At 40.7% G+C, this 23,541-nt stretch overlaps 1 protein-coding gene across 4 annotated transcripts in view; it reads right to left on the bottom strand.

Annotated features, from left to right (window-relative positions):
• Positions 1-23,278, bottom strand: part of PHLDB2 (pleckstrin homology like domain family B member 2) — a 333,831-nt gene extending 310,553 nt beyond the window's left edge. Inside the window, exon 1 of one of the 4 annotated variants that reach the window (XM_064289130.1) lies at positions 22,835-23,278. The gene's annotated coding sequence lies outside the window, so the exon portion shown is untranslated. The remainder of the gene's footprint in view (positions 1-22,834) is intronic. The other 3 variants (XM_064287433.1, XM_023551839.2, XM_064289340.1) reach the window with 3 other exon arrangements.
• Between the last annotated feature and the right edge of the window lie 263 nt (positions 23,279-23,541).

The following is a 23,541-nucleotide window of genomic DNA, read 5'->3' as shown; positions in this document are numbered from 1 at the left end:
TTCCTAAACTTTAGTCATGCATATATGATCTTTACAATTTTGTCATGTTCACATACGACCTGTTCTATTTCTTTTTTATACCTAAATACCTCCGACACCTTTGTTCTAAATCGTATACACAGCTGTGGAAACTTGCTATATCTTTTCCTTTTATAATACTCATGGAAACAAATTCATAAATATGAAAACAATTCTACATCATCATCTTGCCTCCTGCCAACAGTTCCTGGAGCGAACTATGGATTTAGTCCTTGTTTAGAAAGAGTTGCATAGGAGTTAGAGTTGCTGAGTCTTTACCTATCTGAAAATGTCTATATTCAGCTCCAACTCTTGAAGCATAGTTTGACTGGGTATGGAATTCTAGGTGGAAATTGTGTCCCCTCAGAACTTTGAAGCCATTTCCCCAATAGCTTCCAGCATTATACAATGAGATTGATGAGAAATCGAAGTCAGCCTAACTTGTAGGCTACTTTTCCTTTCCCCTCTTTGAAAGTTCTCGGGTTTTTTTTAATCTTTGGTGTTCTAAAGTTTCACACGTTACCTTTTTTGTTGTTGTTGTTGTTTTTAATTCACCATGCTAGACATGTGGTAGGCACTTCTAATCTAAGTCTTGTGTCTTTTGAAAACTAAGATTCTCTTTTTTTTTTTTTTAAATATAAGTTCTCCCCTTCAATTTTCTGTGCTATTTCTGGGACACCAATTAGTAAGATAGTGGACTTCCTGAATTGGGTTTCAGAGTTTGGTCAGGAAAATCAAAGCCTTTTTCTGTGTTTCTGGTAGGAAGTCTTTTTATTAAAACAAGGAATAAGCATCAGAAGGGCTGCATGAGCAAAAGTTGAGTGGGCTGTCACTGACTAGCTCAGTCTGCAACCCCAATGTCCACAACCCTTTAGAGACTCACCTGGAAGATACTTCAAACCTGACGTTCACCTCCTGCCCACACATCTGCCTGCTCTGCAGAATAATGCCCTCTCCTCTTCCACCTTCCCAATCACACTTCAGTTTCACAGTTGGAACTGTGTGGGGAGAGCAATCTGGGAAATGTAATTTCTGCTTCTTTATGATGCAGGCTAGTCCTTAGCAGGGTGGGGGAGATGTCACGGTGACAGAGCAGTCCAGCACAGAGCTCCCAGCTGTGTGCCTACCCCAAGTCCACCACACACTAGCCCTGTGGCTGGGGACATTTTCTTAATTTCATAGAGCCTCAGTCTCTTCAACTGTAAAGTGGGAATAATACTATCTGCCTCACTGGTTTGCAGTGAGGACTGACTGAAGTAGTGCAGATGAAAGCATAAAACAGCACCTGGCACATACTAAGTGCCTGCAGAATATGTTAGCTGTTCTGATTTTTATTAGTAGTAGTATTTAGCTATTCTTTCCCTCATATTTTCCACCCATGTCATTTTGCTCTAAATTTTCAGAAGTATCTTCTGCTTTATTTTCCAGCTTATTGATTTTTTTATATTAGTAATAATTTTGATCACTGAGAACAATTTTTTATTCACAGGTTGCTCTTTTTTATACAGTTTTCTTGGTTTTATGGATGCAGTTCTTGAATTGCTCTGTGTGTGATGTTAATATTTTGTGTCAGCTTGGCTATGTTATGATTCTTGGTGGTTTGGCACACATTGGACTGATCCTCATCCTATAATATAATGTAATCACTTTCCATGATGAGATCTGATATGATGTAATCACCTCCATGATGAGATCTGCTATAAGCAGCCCATCAGTTGAAAAGGGAGTTTCCTTGGGGATGTGGCCTGGTTCCAGTATATAAACGGATATTCTAACAAGGCTCAGTCTTGCTCTGGATCCTGCATCTGACTCCACATCATCTTACCTCTGGTTCTTAGGATGTGCACCAGCAGTCTGCCATCTGACCTGCTGATTTTGGGTTCATCAGCACCTGTGACCACGTGAGTCAAGAGAAGCCCGATGCCTGACACCTGACCCATGGATTTTAGGACTTGCTAGCCTCCACAACTGCGTGAACCATTTCCTTGAATTAAACTTCTCTCTCTCTCTCTATATATAGGATGGTTTATGAGTCAGAATACATGTTTCACTGGTTTTGCTCTTCTAGAGAATCCAGCCTAAGACACTGGGTTTTGTTCCCCTGTCCCATTTGCTTTTTATCTTCCAGCAATTTGTTGATAACTCCCTTCCTCTTTCTTTCTTATGTTACGAGTTTATTCCTTTTTATACTTATTGTTTCAATAAGGTCTTGCGGGGAGCAAGAGGCATCTCTTCACTGGTTTGCCATATCAAGCAGAAGCACACAGAGCTGTTTTGTATCCTCACTTTCCTTACTTAGCCAGATTGACTCAAGAGGATCTGTCCCTAACAATGGCTCACAGTTATTCCACCCTTATTGTGTGTCCGGTGCTGTGCTAGGAGCTTTGCATTCACACTCATTTAATTCACATTTCTCTCTCTCTCTCTTCTTCTTTTATGATTTAGGCTTTTTGTTTTTATTTTTTGAGACCAGATTTTTCCCCTTAGGTAATTCATTGCTGATATCAGATGGATCCTGGCTGAAATCAGAGAATACCAGAAAGATGTTTACCTGTGTTTTATTGATTATGCAAAGGCATTTGACTGTGTGGATCATAACAAATTATGAATAACATTGTGAAGAATGGGAACACTTAATTGTGCTCATGCGAAACTTGTACACAGACCAAGAGGCAGTCATTCTGACAGAACAAGGGGATACTGTGTGGTTTAAAATCAGGAAAGGTGTGCGTCATTTGTATCCTTTCACCACACTTAGTCAACCTGTATACTGAGCAAATAAAACAAGAAGATGGACTGTATGAAGAACACGGCATCAGGACTGGAGGAAGATTCCTTAACAACCTGTGTTATGTGGATGACACAACCTTGCTTACTGAAAGTGAAGAGGACTTGAAGCACTTACTGAAGATCAAAAACTACAGCCTTCAGTAGGGATTACACTTCAACATAAAGAAAACAAAAATCCTCACAACTGGACCAATATGCCACATCATGATAAATAGAGAAAATACTGAAGTTGTCAAGGATGTCATTTTACTTGGATCCACAATCAATGTCCATGGAAGCAGCAGTCAAGAAATCAAACTACATATTGCATTGGGTAAATCTGCTGCAAAAGACCTCTTTAAAGTGTTAAAAAGCAAAGATGTCACTTTGAGGACTAAGGGGCACCTGACCCAAACCATGGTGTTTTCAATCGCATAATATGCATTTGAAAGCTGAACAATGACTAAGAAAGACCGGAGAATTGATGTCTTTGAATTATGGTGTCAAATACTGAATATACTCTGAACTGTTGGAAGAACAAACTTGTCTTGGAAGAAGTACCGACAGAATGCTCTTTAGAAGTGAGGATGACAAAACTTCATCTCATGTATTTTGGACCTGGTATCTGGAGAGACCATTCCCTAGAGAAGGACATCACACTTGGTAAAGGGTCAGTGAAAAAGAGCAAGACCCTCAATGAGATGGATTGATACAGTGGCTACAACAATGGGATCAAGCATAACAATGATTGCGAGGCTGGCACAGGACAGGGTAGCGTTTCATTCTGTTGTACATAGGGATGCTATGAGTCGGAACCAACTGGATGGCACCTAGCAACAACAACAGGTAATTCACATTATTCTTAGTATTGTTCCCATTTTTCTTTGGTGAGATAACTGAGGTTTAAAAAGGTCAAATGACTTGCTCAAATTAACACAACTAGTAAGTGGCAGAGAGAAAATACAAATATACATCTACTGGCTACAGACCTAAAACTCTAACCCACCACTGCTACAGCTACATGGATCTCATCATTTTTAATAGATGCAGAACATTCTACTGTGTGTGAACATTCAGACTGTTTTCAATTTTTGCTGTTAAACCAAATCCTGCATAAACATCTGTATTATAGGAAACTTTATAAGTATTCTCATATTAAATTTTCTTAAAATAAGTTTAGAAGTATTTTGCTGAATCAAAAGTTACCTACATTAAATCATTTGTATATGTTTGTCAAACTGCCCTTCCAAAAAAGGCTGCAGTGATTTACACTTCGACCAGTAGTGTCTGAAAAGGTTTGTTCCCCACATACTCATCAGTACCTGGTGTCTTAGTCATCTAGTGCTGCTATAAAAGCAATACCACAAGTGGGTGGCTTTAACAAACAGAAATTTATTTTCCCACAGTTTAAGAGGCTAGAAGTCCTAATTCAGGGTGCTGTCTCTAGTGGAAGGCTTTCTCTTTCTATAGGCTCTGAGCTTCTGCTTCTGGGTAATCTCCATGTGGCTTGGCATATCTCTGCCCCCATCTCTGCTTCCTTGCTTGCTTGTTTTAAATCTCAAAAGAAATTTACTCAAGACACACCCTATACTAATCCTGCCTCATTAACATAACAGAGACAACCCACTCCCAAATGGGATTATAACCACAGGCACAGAGGTTAGGCCTTACATCACAAGTATTTGGGGCACCCAATTCAATCCATAACACCTGGTATTGCCCAATTTTTGCCCATCTTGAGAAGGTTGTGCAAACTTACTGTTTCAATTTGCATTTATCTGATTGTGAGTGTGGTTGAACGTCTCCTCAGATGATTATAGGTCATTTACCTTTCTTCTTTTGTGAACTGCCAGTTCATTTTCTGCCCAACTTTCTACCGGGGTATTGCCTGCAGCTCATCTGGATTTGTAATTACTCTATAGGGACCGTAATGTTTTGCTTGTCATTTATGCTGAAAATCCACTTTCCCTGCTCACTTTTCTATTTTAGCTTTGTTTAAAATACTTGTAAAAGAAGTTTTAAATATTTATCAAGTCTATCGTAATGAACTTTTACATATATTCTTTCTTTCAGTGGATGAAAAAATGAAACCAGCATGAAAGTTAGTCCAATAGGAGTTTGATTTATGGTCTGAGTTTATAAGGAATCAGACAACTCAACAAATCTGCTGGTCCTACTTCAGAAAATAGGTAAATTGTTTAAGATGGTGATAGATTTCACTTACACACTAAATGTTTACCTAAGCCAATTTAAGAAGGATTTCCAGCCAGGCTACTAAGCTTACCCTTCCAGCTTATACCCTGCTTAAAATGCATCATTTTAAAGTTGAAATTGGATTTGGATGTTAATGTCTGCTGTTGGGATGGGTGCTGCTAGTTCATCCCTATACTTGAACCTTGAGCTTCCCACTTGGTGCCAGCTGCAGATATCAGAAGATCTTACTGCTGTTTCTACAATGTTTTGTTCTTGCTCATTATTTCTGTTGAAAGTTACTCCCAGGATAAGTGAAATTCAAGTTAGAGCTTACTAGAGATTCATTTTATAACAAGACTGTCTACCAGGCAAAGGTCTCGGGCTATGAAAAGCATCTGAGGAGTGCCTGGGCTACAGATGTTTCTAAATTAAGTCTCTGGTTTCAAGGGATGTGAGTTAGGCACAGACTGATTCAGGGCAAAGTTCTAGTTCTTTTTGTTCTACCTTTTATATTAGAAAAATCTCTCTGGACCCTTCCTGTCCTCCCTTCCATATCCATGGCTACCACAACTCTCTCCTCCTTAGGATAGTCAGACAAATTCATAAAAAGAAACAGATTTTTCTTCACATTTTGAGTCCCTAAAAAGAAAGAATGTAACCATAATTTCCTTTTCTTTGAAATACCACTTGGGCCTCAACTCTTCCTTCAGGTCTTTGCGAGCTAGCTATTGTTCATCTAGCTATTGTTCATCCGGAACTTTCCGCATTGTGCTCGTATTGCTGCCCTTAAGGCCTCACAGGGTGCTGCAATGGCTTCTTCACTGGTATACCCACTTTACTTCTTAAGGGAAACCAGCTCATCTCTGTATCTGTAGCACAGGGTCAGCGATATATATTAGGCACCCAGTAAATGTCTTTTTACTGGATCTATTTTAGAGCAAAAGAAAATATTTTATTCCAACACACTGTTATGACCATGGATGGCTTGGCGCAAATGGAGTTAATAGCTTCTGATATAAACACATGTGAAAAATAGTAGTACTCCATTTGGAGGTATATCAGATAGTGGTTCAGAGAGAAAAGATGATGGATTACCCTCCGATAATCCCATTAGGGAAACAGCCAAAGATCACGTATCACCAGCCATTATCAATCAGAGTGTGTGTCTACAGAATAGCAGAAGAAAAAACAAAAAGTTTGGAGAGTAGGCTAAGCACAATCTAACCAAATAACACTCAGGCCACTATATCCATTGTTCGGTTTACCTGAGTTTCATTGGTTAATCTCACTTATAACACTCTAAACATAAGTCCTCCATTCATTTGGTAATGGGATATAAAATTCAGCATCCCAAGAGTGACATGAAGACATACGTAGACATCACAGAAGAATTTTTTACATGCCAAAGGTAGTAGTATGCCCTTTCTAAAAATGACCAAAATGTGTTCTATCAGTTTTAGAGGAATGAGTATGCTATCAATAGAAGTCTTTAAGGCCAGTGTTTTGAATAAACACTTACTAATCAATTCCAGAAACAAAAGATTCTGCCTTTTGCAAGATCGATATAACGCCTTTCTTATTAAAATTATTTCCATGTATTGCATGCTCAGACACACACACACACACACACACACACACTACTTGCAAATGATGTTAGTTCCATCTTAACCATAGCAAGACCTTTGGGGCCCCCAGGTGCCTGAAGAACTACGGCATGAAAGTCCCCTCTGCTTGAAATGCTGCCTCCCTTTCTTTCAGTCCAGTGGGGTGTTAAAAACATGATTGTGAGAAACAGTCCCTGCTTCTTCTAGAAAGCTCCTACTGGGTAAATCCCACCTTATCTTCACTGTCTGGCAGACGCTTGGGCACGGAATGAAATGTCTATGGATGCCGTCTCCTCCAGTGGGCTGAGTGAAGGTTACAGGTAGGCGTGTGAGTGGCCAGGTGGCTTTTTGAAAGTAGAAAAACAGAGTTCTATATTGCCTTATGCTCTGAGACCATTTTTCTCCTGCTAGAAAGCTGGCAGGGCTAGAGAATCAAGTCTAATATTAGGAACTCAGCTCAGTTCAAGAAGCATTCTCACTGGCATTAGAGAATGTATGAGATTATTCCACATTTAAGCAACTTGCTTTGTTTATTTTAACTTAATGGAAATGTATCAAGGTCTACACTTGAGCCCAGTTTGACATTGGTACAATTATTGGAATCATGGGTCATTCTGATTCATCATGTGTCATTAATAGGTAGTACAGGGGCAAATCATAGCCTGTCTTCTTCCTGTCCTCCCTTGTTTGTATATACATGGTGGTGAATTCAAGAGTGAACTTTGGTGATTGTTCATTTGTCTTGTGGCTTCAAAAAGTAAGTGTAACCAATACGGTTGTGGATAGTATCAAGTAAATATTATTTGCCATGTTCCCCAACCCACAGCCCAAGAAACTACCTATGAAAGAGTCAGTCAAGGTGAGAACTGGGAAGTGAAAAGACTCAATAAGACGTTGGCTGAGTACAACAGAAAGTTCCTTGAGAACCCTAACAGGAAACCAGCCTGTGCTTACTGAATTTATGGATTCTTCCCTCCTCCAACGAGTTACACATATCCCCTGATGATAGCAATGTACAATTGCTCTATCTCACCTCTTTAAAATGGGACAAAAATGGACAGCAAGGTGATGCAGTTTCTGAATGCTACTGAGACATAAGACCATTGACTGCCCAGTTTCTTTCAGTGCTTTGTCCTGTTAGACCATAGGTTTTTTGCAATCGCCCATGATTGTGGTTCTTGGGGTCCTAGATTTCCTTGGGTATGGGTCTGGGGTGATACGATAAGCCAGTGTGGGCCATGAGGCTATCACACTCTCTTCACTAGAACCTCCAGTCATGTCTTGGTGCTCTGTGCAATCAGCAGGTTCCTTTGGACAGTAAGGCCCTGGGCTGTTATCTCTGATACAATGTCCCAGTAAGCAAGCATGATTCTTTCCTTTTTATGTGGAGAAGTAGAGCAGAGAGAAGTGAAATAACCCCCGAGGATAAAAACAAAAAAACATCAATGCTTGGAATGAAACAGCATAATTCTGCCAGTCATCCTGACGACCGTTCATTTCTGCAGATTCAAAGAGGGAAATCGGAGTCTTTCCAAAGAAAACTGCCCTTTCAGTTCAGGGCCTCGGGGAAGAGCTTTGATGCAGTCTTATTTCCTTGCTTGTGCCTTCTCTTCATTACAAACAGCCTTTCATGAAGCTTACAAGAAGGGACATGAGCACAGGCCCTCATTTAGCAACAACCTGGGTGAGTAACTCTGGGCAGGGCAGCTGGGGTAGGTTAGGGAAAGGAGGGGAGGATAGGGATGGTCTCAGGATCCAAAGGAAATTTCAGGTTCGTGCACAGCCCTAGACCATTGTTTTGTGCCCTTCGGAGGAGGCACAGCTCCATACCTCAGTCTCCCCTCTTTTGGTTACAGCTTCACCACCCACCTCCCCCAACACACACAGTTCTTTTGACTCACTGCCAGGCTTCTATAACCTTGAGCAAGTCACGTCACCTCTATGTCTATGTATAAAAGAGGGTAATCGTCATGAAGGAGCCCTAGTGGCTCAGTGATGAAGCACTCAGCTGCTAACCAAAAGGCTGGCAGTCCGAACCCACCAGCCGCTTCATGGGAGAAAGACGTGGCAGTCTGTTTCCGTAAAGATCACAGCCTTGGAAACCCTATGCGGCAGTTCTATTCTGTCCTATGGGGTCCCAGTGAGTTGTGATCGACTCGACAGCAAGGGGTTTTGGTGAATAGTCAAGGCTCCTGCTCCCTGGGACCCTCATTAGTAACACATAGGTGTGGCAAAGCTGGGTGTCAGTACCAGGCTGACAGCTGGACGAAGCACTCAGATGTGGTTCCCTGCCTTCTCCCGGTGGAGTGGGCTTCTTCGCTGGCAAAGATGGATGCCCAGCCTCTCCAATTTGTAACATCCTCAAGATTACAGCCTGGAAACCTCTTCAGCAGTGTTTCATTCTCCCCAGTTTACTTACCAAAGAGATGGAGATGGCTGTCCTGGAGAGAGAAAAACCACGGCTGAATTTCTGCTTCTAACTTTCCTAGGCTTTTATAGAAGACATAATATTAAACTAGAAAAGACCTCAAAGACTGTCTACTCCCACCTCCCACCTCCATTGTGAAAATGAGAAAATTGAGGCCAAGAGAGCTGACATGGCTTGCTCAGCGTTCTGTGGTTAGCAGGCGGTAGAGGCAGATTTAAACAAAACCCAGGTCTCCGTCTACTGTGCCATACTGTCACCTGATGGCAGGATCGTACATAGACCTGCGATGCACTGTTCTCTCTGCATGACAGGTTAATACTTCAAGTTCTCTCTTTAGCTACCATGGCAATTCCAATGTCTTCTTCTTTTTTTTTTTTTTAATAATTACTTTCTCTACTAAATTCATAGTTCATTACCAATTTATTGTCATTGATGAATATTTTCTAAGAACCTTTCATCTTTAGAGTATTTACAATTAAAAGCACACACACATATGTGCACGTATACACCCACACATACCCCCACACACCCACACCCAAACACAGAGGACTCTAAGGAGCCTGGGGCTTGGCTCACTCGGTCAATTTAAAATCTTCTCATCTCTGATGAGTGGCGAGATTATTTCATCCTGCTTTAAAAACTGTCTCTAACAGAGTCTGAGAAAGACAAAGTGACTGTTGCTAAACTGAGGATAAGGCCATCAATAAATATTTGTGTTTATTCACAGTGAGGATGCAGATGGAAAGAACTGAAATGGAGCTGATATCAAGGAGTTTAAAAATTGGCAGAAACCCATGGAACATGGCAACAGTGGGGTCAGAAATAGGATGCCCACGTTGGGCTATTTTCTACATCCTGACTGTTGGCCCACAAGGTGGCACCTCAACTAGAATCTATCACAGTCCCTCTTATCAGGGGAATTTTTATTTTGCAAAAAGAAACAGGTTAGTTGGGCAGAGAGTAGTCAGGCTCTGGGAAACATAACCACTGGTTCTCTCTTATATTAGAGACTCCTTTCTAGGAAGCAAAGCTGGATCTTGTGGGATACGTATGTTTGAAACTGTTAAGTGTATCTCCTCAGAAGTGGTAGAATCGTTCAGATACGGCACTGGTTTTCTTTGCATCACTCCCTGCAACAACTTGTGGTTGGCCTGTAGAGTCTTCCTTCTCTTGTAGCTTGCTCATATAAAAAAATACTAACCACAAAATTTCAGCTGTTTACCTTGTGAAATCTAATGAGATCACCATGAAGCGGACCACCAGATGGATGAAGGCCATCATCCCACGGAAATATACGGGCACTCCAGCCAAATGCACTATATAAGGCTTATCTTAAGGGAATGAATCCTTGAAGACATCAGGCCAGCAATGACAAAAAAGAATCCTGCCTAGTTAGAATTCTCTGCAGGAAGTTTTTTATTGTTTTGGCTTTAGGAGAAAAAAAAAAAAGGACTTTGTGGGGGTTACCTAAGTGCACAGTGAAACTGCAAATGCAAACTATTTGAATCCTGTTCTTTAAACAGAGAGGTTTTATGTGAAAACAATCTCATTTTCATTTTACTTTCTGGGAACCCCTCCAAGGCACGGTGAATTGCCAGCTTTTTGGTGACCTTTAATTCCTTTACTGCTCTCATGGGAAACTTGACATTGGAACTGTAGAGAAGAGGGAAATAATTTTCAAGTTGAAGTGGGGCAGGGGCAGAAGCTTCATTCTCTCTGCTCGCTCATTGCCCAAAGCTTATGGGTTATCCCGCACCAAGATCCTTAGACCCTCTGAGGCCAGAGAAACTGAGGAGTAGAAATGCAATGATGATGCACATTAACCCAAAGCAAGAGCTAGGAATGACTGCCATGCAGACAGTATGTCTGCCACGGGGGGAGTAGCCTCAAGTGGCCCGCCAAGAGCAGGTCCCAGCGAAGCAGAGTATGAAAGCACTTGATCCTCTCTGGATGCATAACTGATCCCTGACCCCTCAGAACTTTTCAGGACTGAAATAGAATTCATGGAGCACCTCCTATATAACCAGCTAGTTCCTGCTGGGTAGGGACCCCAACCCATAATGGATTTTCCCAATTTGTAGGAGAACTTCCTTAGGTTCCTTACCATTTTGCAATGTGACCAATGAGTCATTCATCTGGTCACGGGATTAGTCGAGAGAGGTCTTGCGTATATCAAGAGGGGCCATATCAAAAGGGCTCTGTAACCCCTACCTATGTGCCCTGTCCCATGGGCATACAACAGATTAGATTAGAGGACAGTGGTTTCTCACCTTTCTCCTAGCAAGATCTCTTTGATTTCATACTTTGCTTGTATGCACATGGGCTTGGAAAGTTTTTGCCTTTAAAGCAGATTCTATTAAATAACAATTAGTGTCTTCATTTTCATTACTCAATGAAAATCTAATTAGAGTAACAGCATTACCACAGTGACCTAATAGAATTTCAAACCAAAGCAAAGCAATCAATGTTTAAGCAGGCCTCTGTAGCCTGAGAACAGGCTGTGTACTCATTTGGCATTTTTCAATTTCTTAAAATAGCTCATGGGCCCCATTACTACCATGTGTAGGCCTTAGGAACCCAGAAAACCATTTGCATATTAGAAAAAAGAGTGAAGAATCTGGAGTTCCAAGTCCTATGGGACTTGTTAGCTGAGGGATGCTGAGCCAGGCACTCACCTTACTGAGTCTCAGCTTCCAGATCTGAAAGGATGTCACCTGAAAACACTACTTACCTTATGGGGCTGTTAGATAAGACTAAATAAAACCATTGAGATACTGGCGAGTTCTAAGAAACTTAGGTTTCTCAAAGACAAATCTGGCTGCAGAAATGAACTAACTTTTTCATCCTGGGATATCTTGAAAATTGATTTATTTTATATTATATTAAAAAAGAAGGAAGAAAACAATGTTCATGAGCCAAGAGGTAAGAATACTTTTCTCTCACAGCTTCAGAAAGGATCAAAGAGCTGAGCTGTGGGCCATTTCTCTTCTGTGTTGTGTACACTCGTGTGTGTGTGTGTTTACATATGTTTTTTAGTTCCTCTCCTTGAGGAGAGAAAAAACACGGTGATATTGAGTTTTAAGTCTGGGCGGGATCAAGAATATGCTGGCGGCAGGGGAGTAAATATCTATTCTGCAGATTTAAGCAAATAATTCAGGAAGGCCTCCTTACCCTTTTATACTCAGAATGCAAACAGCGTAGACATGATTGGGTACGCATTTTCTCCCAGAAGAAAGTGCTAAAGAACATGAACTTTGGAGGCGGACAGACCTCGACTCAAATTTCACCTCTTCTTACTAGCTTCATGACTTGGGCAAGTCGCATAGATTTGTTATGGGGATTTAATGAAAATAATAATAATAATAAAATCTGTTGCCATCGAGTCGATTCCGACTCATAGCTACCCTAAAGGATAGAGTAGAACTGCCCCACAGTGTTTCCAAGGAGCACCTGGTGGATTTGAACTGCGACCTTTTGGTTAGCAGCTGTAACTCTTAACCACTACGGCAGCAGGGTTTCCAAAAATAATAATAAAAGCCACCGGTAAAGTTGAAATGTTATGAGTTCTTGTATTTCAGTTTTATCTTCTCTCTTTATTCTAGTGTTTTAGGGAACAAAAATAATACCATGTAAGTACAGTTCATGTGGTGCCAGCTGCATTAGAAAACAGTGATAGATGGACCAAGTAACGTAATCCCTATTTATAATGCCTTTGCTGTCACATGCTTGAGGTGTGTAGGAGGTCCGTCAGGGCAGAGAAGAAGCCCTTTGTGCAAAGATGTTTATACAATTACATTACTTGATAGCATTTCTTTTTCTTGATCTTGTAAAATGCTCAAGAATTGCGGCTGTATTAGTATTTCTGCCAGACGGCTGATGGGATTTTTAGGATGTATCTGAACAAAAGCGAAACCGGAGTGGGGGTGAGGGGATAGCTTGTTACGCTGCATCACTTATTTACTGATTAAATGTCACAACAAGCTATTTGAACTCCAAGCTAACTCATCAATTTGGGATGTTGATGATTATTCTCGTTTTAAGCCTGTTTCTGCCCGAATCCCTTGGATTTAGACAGAGCGGCTATTAGCTGACATGAGGTGAGATATTCCCCACAGAAGGATTGAGGTAAGGCGATTTCTCTCCCTGGAAATACTTCAGATGTTGTGCTTCAGGTGGGGCTTCCTCTCATGGACTTGAGTCTGTGGAAAAGAAAGGGGCAGAGATCTAGCCTGAGAATTACCTGGGCTTGTTTAGGAAATAATGGAGTCCCTGCATGGTACAAATGGTTAGCCACTCAACTACTAGCCAAAAGGTTGGTTGTTTGAACCCATCCAGAGGTGTCTTGGAAGGCAGCCTGGAAAATTCTATGGAACAGTTCTCCTTTGCACACATGGGGTCGCCATGTGTTGGAAGCAACTTTAGAGCAACTAATGACAACAAGCTTAGGAAATATCGAGGACCTAAGTGGAGACTTCAGTTATTGCCACCATGAAGAACACTTCCCTTGGCTCCTGAACAGTCCTTCCTTGACATCTCCTCAAAGAAGGTCCAGTCTAATCCAACGCTGGCCTCTAGTTATAGTGGCCCCAACCGGCCTCTACCACGGTACGTTCAAGGCTGTGGAGAACCTCTGACTGTGTTAGTCAGAATTGCTTCACTCAGTGACCCCCCCAGTTTATGCTTCTACACATCATGCCTGATTCCATGGCCTTATGGGAAAAGCAGTGGGACTGAGAGTAAGGCAGAGCTGGGCAGAATCCTGATTCAGCTTCTAACTAACTGCTATAATCTCAGGAAAATTAATTAGCTTTTCAGATTCTAATTTCCTAACATGTAAATGAAATAATAGGTCTCCTGGTGGTACAAACAGTTTGTACTCATCAACTAACCTAGAAGTTGGTGGTTCAAACCTACTCAGAGGTACCACGGAAGAAAGGCCTGAAGATCTGTTAATATTACAGCCAAGAAAACCCTATGGAACAATTCTACTCAGTAACACACAGCGTCGCCAGGTATCAGAATCGACTCGAGGGTAACAGGTACAGTAATAATACCTATCGGCTCAAGAATAATCTCCCCCACCTCATCCAATATATATGAAATGGGACAAAGAGCTATGTATACCCTCAGGGGCTGCCAGGGTGTTTGGGGCCTTGAGACCCGATGTTGATGTTGCTCAGAAAGGGTAGTTAGGACCTGTGTGTCTGCCACTAAGGCAGCAGAGTTTATTGTGGGTAAATCTGGCCAATGGGTGATACCCTTCACCCTTTTCAAAATCACCCCTGTCACTCGCATTATCTATAAACATATTCTGGATACAGGCCAGGCACACACTTAACATTTTACAGGGTTTAACATCTACATAGAAATTCATCAATTTTTGGTAATTTTCCATGACATTCTTGGAAGGTAGCCACAGATTTACCCAAAATCACACTGGAGTTTGTGTCTGGGCCAGACTGCACACTGGACTCAATTTCTGTATCTAGTTAACTGCCTAAGCCACTGAAAATTCCTGCCACAAACCTTACCTGAGGGAATTCACTTCAGTTTCATAAATAATTGACAAAAATAATGTCAAACATTACCTTTTCTAATACATAGCCAACTCCTTCCCTAAAAGAAGTTCAGAACAATAGGGCCTCTCCTCTATCTCCAGGCATGTCCCTGGGTGGTGTAAATGCTAACTAGCTCAGTTGCTAACTGGCTGGAGGTAGAGACCTTCTAGATGCACCTTGGAAGAAAGGCCTGGTGATCTATGTCTGAAAATCGGCCACCGAAAACCCTACGGAGCAAGGTTCTACTCTGACATACCTGGGGTCATGAGTTGGAGTCTGTCTTTTTTTTTTTTTTTTCTCATCTTCAGGCGTAACTCGTAATTACAAGAGCCGGGAGCCATCGTAAAGGCCTGATAAGCGTATGTGGTGAAAATGTGCAACATTTCTGCATTTAGAGGAGTTATATTCAAGACTGCAGAATCATGTTCATTAAAAGTAACGTATTTCGGAGGCGGGGCCAAGATGGCGGACTAGGTGGACGCTACCGCGGATCCCTCTTGCAACAAAGACTCGGAAAAACAAGTGAATCGATCACATATATAACAATCTACGAACTCTGAACAACAAACACAGACTTAGAGACAGAGAACGAACAAATACGGGCAGACAGCGATCGTTTTCAGAACTAAGAGCCAGTGTACCAGCTGATTACCTGGAAAATCTAGTTTCCCAGTGATGGCTCGGAGACAGCAGTCCATATCAAACCACATAAAGAAACAGACCATGACAGCTTCTCCAACCCCCCAAACAAAAGAATCAAAATCTTTCCCAAATGAAGATACAATCCTGGAATTATCAGATACAGAATATAAAAAACTAATTTACAGAATGCTTAAAGATATCACAAATGAAATTAGGATAACTGCAGAAAAAGCCAAGGAACACACTGATAAAACTGTTGAAGAACTCAAAAAGGTTATTCAAGAACATAGTGGAAAAATTAATAAGTTGCAAGAATCCATAGAGAGACAGCATGTAGAAATCCAAAAGATTAACAATAAAATTACAGAATTAGACAACGCAATAGAAAGTCAGAGAAGCAGACTCGAGCTATTAGAATGTAGACTGGGACTTCTGGAGGACCAGGGAATCAACACCAACATAGCTGAAAAAAAATCAAATAAAAGAATTAAAAAAAATGAAGAAACCCTAAGAATCATGTGGGACTCTATCAAGAAGGATAACTTGCGAGTGATTGGAGTCCCAGAACAGGGAGGGGGCACAGAAAACACAGAGAAAATAGTTGAAGAACTCCTGACACAAAACTTCCCTGACATCATGAAAGACGAAAGGATATCTATCCAAGATGCTCATCGAACCCCATTTAAGATTGATCCAAAAAGAAAAACACCAAGACATATTATCATCAAACTTGCCAAAACCAAAGACAAACAGAAAATTTTAAAAGCAGCCAGGGAGAAAAGAAAGGTTTCCTTCAAGGGGGAATCAATAAGAATAAGTTCAGACTACTCAGCAGAAACCATGCAGGCAAGAAGGGAATGGGACAACGTATACAGAGCACTGAAGGATAAAAACTGCCAACCAAGGATCATATATCCAGCAAAACTCTCTCTGAAATATGAAGGAGCAATTAAGATATTTACAGATAAACACAAGTTTAGAGAATTTGCAAAAACTAAACCAAGACTGCAAGAAATGCTTAAGGAGATTGTTTGGCCTGATGACCAATAATATCAGGTACCAGCACAATACAAGGTCACAAAACAGAACGTCCTGATATCAACGCAACTCAAATAGGGAAAGCACAAAAACAAACAAAATAAGATTAATTCTAAAAAATAAATAAATAAACAAAATAATACACATAACAGGAAATCATGGAAATCAATAGATAAACGATCACAATAATAAAAAAGAGGGACTAAATACAGGAGGCATTGAACTGCCAGATGGAGAGTGATACAAGGTGATATAGAACGATACAAGTTAGGTTTTTACTTAGAAAAATAGGGGTAAATAATAAGGTAACCACAAAAAGGAATATCAATTCCATAACTCAAGAAAAACGTAACGACTCAACAAACATAAAGTTAAACATTATGAAAATGAGAATCTCACAATCTACTAAGAAAAACGTCTCAGCACAAAAAAGTATGTGGAAAAATTAAAAGGCCAACAACACACATGAAAAGGCATCAAAATGACAGCACTAAAAACTTATTTATCTATAATTATGCTGAACGTAAATGGACTAAATGCACCAATAAAGAGACAGAGAGTCACAGACTGGATAAACAAACACGATCCATCTATATGCTGCCTACAAGAGACACACCTTAGACTTAGAGACACAAACAAACTAAAACTCAAAGGATGGAAAAAAATATATCAAGCAAATAATAAGCAAAAAAGAAGAGGAGTAGCAATATTAATTTCTGACAAAATAGACTTTAGACTTAAATCCGCCACAAAGGATAAAGAAGGACACTATATAATGATAAAAGGGACAATTGATCAGGAAGATATAACCATATTAAATATTTATGCACCCAATGACAGGGCTGCAAGATACATAAATCAAATTTTAACAGAATTGAAAAGCGAGATAGATACCTCCACAATTATAGTAGGAGACTTCAACACACCACTTTCGGAGAAGGACAGGACATCCAGTAAGAAGCTCAATAGAGACACGGAAGACCTACTTACAACAATCAACCAACTTGACCTCATAGACTTATACAGAACTCTCCACCCAACTGCTGCAAAATATACTTTTTTTTCTAGTGCACAGGGAACATTCTCTAGAATAGACCACATATTAGGTCACAAAACAAATCTTGGTAGAATCCAAAACATCGAAATATTACAAAGCATCTTCTCAGACCACAAGGCAATGAAGCTAGAAATCAGTAACAGAAAAACTAGGGAAAAGAAATCAAATACTTGGAAAATGAACAATACCCTCCTGAAAAAAGACTGGGTTATAGAAGACATCAAGGAGGGAATAAGGAAATTCTTAGAAAGCAACAAGAATGAAAATACTTCCTATCAAAACCTCTGGGACACAGCAAAAGCAGTGCTCAGAGGCCAATTTATATCGATAAATGCACACATACAAAAAGAAGAAAGAGCCAAAGGCAGAGAACTGTCCTGACAACTTGAACAAATAGAAAGTGAGCAACAAAAGAACCCATCAGGCACCAGAAGAAAACAAATAATAAAAATTAGAGCTGAACTAAATGAATTAGAGAACAGAAAAACAATTGAAAGAATTAACAAAGCCAAAAGCTGGTTCTTTGAAAAAATTAACAAAATTGATAAACCATTGGCTAGACTGACTAAAGAAAAACAGGAAAGGAAACAAATAACCCGAATAAGAAACGAGAAGGACCACATCACAACAGAGCCAAATGAAATTAAAAGAATCATTTCAGATTACTACGTAAAATTGTACTGTAACAAATTTGAAAACCTAGAAGAAATGGATAAATTCTTAGAAAAATACTACCTACCTAAACTAACACATTCAGAAGTAGAACAACTAAATAGACCCATAACAAAAAAAGAGATTGAAACGGTAATCAAAAAACTTCCAATAAAAAAAAGTCCTGGCCCAGACGGCTTCACTGCAGAGTTCTACCAAACCTTCAGAGAAGACTTAACACCACTACTACTGAAGGTATTTCAAAGCATAGAACAAGACGGAATACTACCCAACTCATTCTATGAAGCCACCATCTCCTTGATACCAAAACCAGGTAAAGACATTACAAAAAAAGAAAATTTTAGACCTATATCCCTCATGAACATAGATGCAAAAATCCTCAACAAAATTCTAGCCAATAGAATCCAACAACACATCAAAAAAATAATTCACCATGATCAAGTGGGATTTATACCAGGTATGCAAGGCTGGTTTAATATCAGAAAAACCATTAATATAATCCATCACATAAATAAAATAAAAGATAAAAACCACATGATCTTATCAATAGATGCAGAAAAGGCATTTGACAAAGTTCAACACCCATTTATGATAAAAACTCTTACCAAAATAGGAATTGAAGGAAAATTCCTCAACATAATAAAGGGCATCTATGCAAAGCCAACAGCCAATATCACTCTAAATGGAGAGAACCTGAAAGCATTTCCCTTGAGAACGGGAACCAGACAAGGATGCCCTTTATCACCGCTCTTATTCAACATCGTACTTGAAGTCCTAGCCAGGGCAATTAGGCTAGACAAAGAAATAAAGGGTATCCAGATTGGCAAGGAGGAAGTAAAGCTATCATTATTTGCAGATGACATGATCGTATACATGGAAAACCCTAAGGAATCCTCCAGAAAACTACTGAAACTAATAGAAGAGTTTGGAAGAGTCTCAGATTATAAAATAAACATACAAAAATCACTTGGATTCCTCTACATCAACAAAAAGAACACCGAAAAGGAAATAACCAAATCAATACCATTCACAGTAGCCCCCAGGAAGATAAAATACTTAGGAATAAATCTTACCAAGGAGGTAAAAGACCTATACAAAGAAAACTATAAAACTCTGCTACAAGAAATTCAAAAGGACATACTTAAGTGGAAGAACATACCCTGCTCATGGATAGGAAGACTTAACATAGTAAAAATGTCTATTCTACCAAAAGCCATCTATACATATAACGCACTTCCGATCCAAATACCAATGTCATATTTTAAGGGGATAGAGAAACAAATCACTAATTTCATATGGAAGGGAAAGAACCCCCCGATAAGCAAAGCATTACTGAAAAAGAAGAAGAAAGTGGGAGGCCTCACTCTACCTGATTTCAGAACCTATTATACAGCTACAGTAGTCAAAACAGCCTGGTACTGGTACAACAACAGGCACATAGACCAATGGAACAGAATTGAGAACCCAGATATAAATCCATCCATGAATGAGCAGCTGATATTTGACAAAGGACCAGTGTCAGTCAATTGGGGAAATGATAGTCTTTTTAACAAATGGTGCTGGCATAACTGGATATCCATTTGCAAAAAAATGAAACAGGACCCATACCTCACACCATGCACAAAAACTAACTCCAAGTGGATCAAAGACCTAAACATAAAGACTAAAACGATAAAGATCATGGAAGAAAAAATAGGGACAATGTTAGGAGCCCTAATACAGGGCATAAACAGAATACAAAACATTACCAAAAATGATGAAGAGAAACCAGATAACTGGGAGCTCCTAAAAATCAAACACCTATGCTCATCTAAAGACTTCACCAAAAGAGTAAAAAGACCACTTACAGACTGGGAAAGAATATTCAGTTATGACATCTCAGACCAGCTCCTGATCTCTAAAATCTACATGATTCTGTCAAAACTCAACCACAAAAAGACAAACAACCCAATCAAGAAGTGGGCAAAGAATATGAACACACATTTCACTAAAGAAGATATTCAGGCAGCCAACAGATACATGAGAAAATGCTCCCGATCATTAGCCATTAGAGAAATGCAAATTAAAACTACGATGAGATTCCATCTCACACCAACTAGACTGGCATTAATCCAAAAAACACAAAATAATAAATGCTGGAGAGGCTGTGGAGAGACTGGAACTCTTATACACTGCTGGTGGGATTGTAAAATGGTACAACCACTTTGCAAATCCATCTGGCGTTATCTTAAACAGTTAGAAATAGAACTACCATACAACCCAGAAATCCCACTCCTCGGAATATACCCTAGAGAAACAAGAGCCTTCACAAAAACAGACATATGCACACCCATGTTTATTGCAGCTCTGTTTACAATAGCAAAAAGCTGGAAGCAACCAAGATGTCCGTCAACGGATGAATGGGTAAATAAATTGTGGTATATTCACACAATGGAATACTACACATCGATAAAGAACAGTGACGAATCTCTGAAACATTTCACAACATAGAGGAATCTGGAAGACATTATGCTGAGTGAAATGAGTCAGAGGCAAAAGGACAAATATTGTATAAGACCACTATTATAAGATCTTGAGAAATAGAAAAAACGGAGAAGAACACATACTTTTGTGGTTACAAAGGGGGGAGGGAGGGAGGGAGGGAGAGGGTTTTTTATTGATCAATCAGTAGATAAGAACTGCTTTGGGTGAAGGGAAAGACAACACACAATACAAGGAAGGTCAGCCTAATTGGACTGGACTAAAAGCAAAGAGGTTTCCGGGATAAAATGAAAGCTTCAAAGGTCAGCGGAGCAGGGGCTGGGGTCTGGGGAACATGGTTTGAGGAGACTTCTAAGTCAATGGGCAAAATAATTCTATTATGAAAACATTCTGCATCCCACTTTGAATTGTGGCGCCTGGGGTCCTAAATGCCAACAAGCAGCCATCTAAGATACATCAATTGGTCTCAACCCACCTGTAGCAAAGGCAAAGGAAGAACACCAAGGCCACACGACAACTAAGAACCCAAGAGACAGAAAGGGCCACATGAACCAGAGACCTACATTATCCTGAGACCAGAAGAACCAGTTGGTGCCCGGCCACAATCCATGTCTGCCCTGTCAGGGAGCACAACAGACAACTCCTGAGGGAGCAGGAGGCCAATGGGATACAGACCCCAAATTCTCATAAAAAGACCATACCTAATGATATGAATGCGACTAGAGGAATCCCAGAGACAATGCTCCCCAGAACTTCTGATGGCACAGGACAGGAACCATCCCCGAAGACAACTCATCAGACATGAAAAGGACTGGTCAGCGGCGGGGAGAGAGATGCTGATGAAGAGTGAGCCAATTAAATTAGGTGGACATTGGAGAGTGTGTTGGCAACTCTTGACTGGAGGGGGGATGGGAAGATAGAGAGGGAAGATGGCAAAACTGGCACGAAACGAGAGACTGAAAGGGCTGACTCAATAGGGGGAGAGCAAGTGGGAGAAGGGAGTATGATGTATGTAAACCTACATGTGACAGACTGATTGGAATGGTAAATGTTCACTTGAAGCTTAATAAAAATTAATTAAAAAAAAAAAGTATTTCCAGAATGTATGGACTTGAAGGGGAAAAAAATCCACATTCCTTTGATAATGATTTAAATAACTTTTCCCTGCTTCAAGGGTCACTTAAGACCTTGTACTACAGTTAGTAAACTTCCCTCTAGGCCTTGGGCAATAAGGGATGCTCTCTCCAAAAAAAAAAAAAAAAACAAAGCCACCATAAAAAACCCCATTGCCATCAAGTCGATTTCAACTCATAACAACCCTATAGGACAGAGTAGAACTGCCTCATAGGGTTTCCAAGGAGCGCCTGGTGGATTCCAACTGCTGACCTTTTGGTTAGCAGCTGTAGCACTTAACCACCACCCCACCAGCCACAGGCTCTATTTCATGGATGAAGGAAAAGAGACTCAAAGGCTCAATGGTCACACAAGTAGGGGGTGCTGAAGCCAGGATCTGAACTCAGGTCTGCTCTAAAACCAGTGCTGGTGTCAAGGTACTTTTCCATGACACACCCTGCAGACAGTGGTCACTGGCCTGGGGTGATATCAGGTGTTAGATTTGTGTATGAATCTTGCTGATGGTTATCACTGAGCTAGGAGGACCCTGTGGCATCTTCTCCTCTGGGTAGGGTAAAACTTACTCCAGACAGAAGAGAATACGGGCTCCAGCTTAAAGAAGGCTATCTTCTCCGTTGCCTGTGTCTATTCCACAGAGAGACTCAGCCAGGCAAGGACTTCAGTGGTCCCCCATCAAAGGTAGGAAACAGCCTTGTGTCAGTAAATGATTGACCAGGCTGCCCACTGTGATAAGCTTAAGTAAATAGGTATGATTCTGTGATTCTGCTCCAGCCATTTCAAGACTTTAACCCTCTAGTTTCCACAGCAGAAAATGCGCAGTGCTCCCTGGGGATCCCTCCTAGAGGTTGACAGCCCTCTGGGTGGGCAGCGTGCCCCTCAGAATTGTGGCAAACTGTCCTCTCTGGTACCACTTGAAAGGGGAACAGATTCAATCAAGCCAAATTCTGGAACAAAGCCATATTTACCAACATAATAATTTCAATAAATCATATGATTTATTATAATGAAAACAAAACCCTCCCAACTCTTTGAAACATAAAGAGGAGCAACAGCAATGATAATTTTGTGGAGAGAGAGGATGGAAGGAAAATGCAGCCAGCTCTCTAGAACATGCTAACTGACAAGTGATTGCCTTCTCCTGCCATACGGTAGACCGACTGGCGGCAGGGGCACCCTGGTAACAAGGCTGCGTAGTGTTGGTTTCCTGGTCTCTGGAGAGAAGACCAGGCAGGTCACCTACCTTGATGGCTGCTTTTGAATGCTGATTCTTCTCTCAGCTTCAGACCTGGTCCAACAGACCCAATTCCTGCTGAAAAATTTGGGACTTTGGGAAGAAGCATCAACGTGGACTTCTACTTTCCAAGCAACGAAAGTGAGGTATTCACCCCAGTTTCAATCCCCGCCCTCTGTGGTCCCTGCAGACAGTGGTCACGGGCAGCAACTTGCTTGCAGCCAGCTGTGTTGACAGATGTGAAGGAGGGGCTCAGCTGCCTGCCAATCATCACACACCAGGCCAGGGCGGCTAGTCCTGCTCAAACTCCCAAAGTCTGGGCGACAAAATCAGATAGCAGCACCTTGGGGGACAGAAAGCAAGGTCATGAGGCCCCAGTAACAAGTTATGAGGGGAGAACCGTTTCACTCCCTTATATTTTAGCAATCTCAGCTTCAGAAGGGAATTTGGAGGCCACTTTATCTAATCTCCGGTTTAACAGTGGAATTTCTTCTATTGAATTCCTGTCTGGTGAGAATCATCTGGGCAGTTCCTTGAATAAACATGGTTGCCTCTTATGGAGAGTGCACTATATATCAGGAATTTTGTATATATTACCAAAAACCCTCATAATAATCTTGGGATTTTAGTCTTATTTTATGGATGAAAAAACAGAAACCCAAAGGCACGATGGTCACACAACTACTAGGTGCTGAAGGCAGGATTTGAACTCAGGT

Source organism: Loxodonta africana, chromosome 1 (genome assembly GCF_030014295.1).
Source record: "Loxodonta africana isolate mLoxAfr1 chromosome 1, mLoxAfr1.hap2, whole genome shotgun sequence".
In the NCBI taxonomy this organism is placed as follows: Eukaryota; Metazoa; Chordata; class Mammalia; order Proboscidea; family Elephantidae; genus Loxodonta; species Loxodonta africana.
The sequence above is the reverse complement of the archived record's forward strand: the minus strand, read 5'-3'. Positions and strand labels throughout refer to the sequence as shown.